An 828-nucleotide genomic window follows, 5' to 3' on the forward strand; every position below is an offset into this window, starting at 1 on the left:
AAAATGAATGGAAGTCAATGCAAAGTCCCCATGAGGATAGAAAAGCAACTTGTATGTCTTTGTGTGTGAGGTGTGTGTAAGTGTGTGGGGTGGGTGGGAGGTGGGTGTTGAGGCTCCACCATAAATCCCCCTCAGGTTTCTTGGTCTGAGTAGTTTTCTCTGCAGCTCAGAAACAAAATGGTGTTTTTGTAGTCGGTGGTTTGATTTGAGCTAAAAGTTGAATTTGTTGCAACAATCCTGTCAGTTTGAAATTTTCTGATGGTACCAGCACCTCCTGAACACAACAGAAGAACTGAAAACACAGAAACAGGTCAGAGCTTTGATCAAACACTCACCTGAGGCAGCAGTGAAGAACAGAAGAAGTTTCTCCATCCCTGTGGCTTCACACACAGATCTGCAGAAATGACATTTCATCACTTATATGAAGAATAATTTTGCACACTATTTGCATTTTGACTCACATCCTGATTGATTGGCAAGTCAAAACAATTCAAACTAGTTTTATTTACATAGACATGATGCTAAACCCAAGGTGTGGATCTCCTTCAGCCTGCTTCATGGTCCTGTTGAGACCCTGGGCTTCTGATGGATGCATGGTGAGAAAAATAATTATAACTATATAATAACTATAAATATATGTATATTAATTACATCCTGATCTCTGGTTTTTAATGTTTGTTTTATTTTTCTGGATTTTTTTGTCTGTGTACTTATCATTCATTTTTTAATCTTTAGTTTGTTTGGTTTCCTAAATGTTTCTTGAATAGCATGAAAATCAAATATTTGTTTTTTATATTTTATTGATTTTTATTTGATGTTCTTTTTCTA

This window comes from Austrofundulus limnaeus, unplaced genomic scaffold, assembly GCF_001266775.1.
Source record: "Austrofundulus limnaeus strain Quisiro unplaced genomic scaffold, Austrofundulus_limnaeus-1.0 Scaffold1002, whole genome shotgun sequence".
NCBI classification, from domain to species: domain Eukaryota; kingdom Metazoa; phylum Chordata; class Actinopteri; order Cyprinodontiformes; family Rivulidae; genus Austrofundulus; species Austrofundulus limnaeus.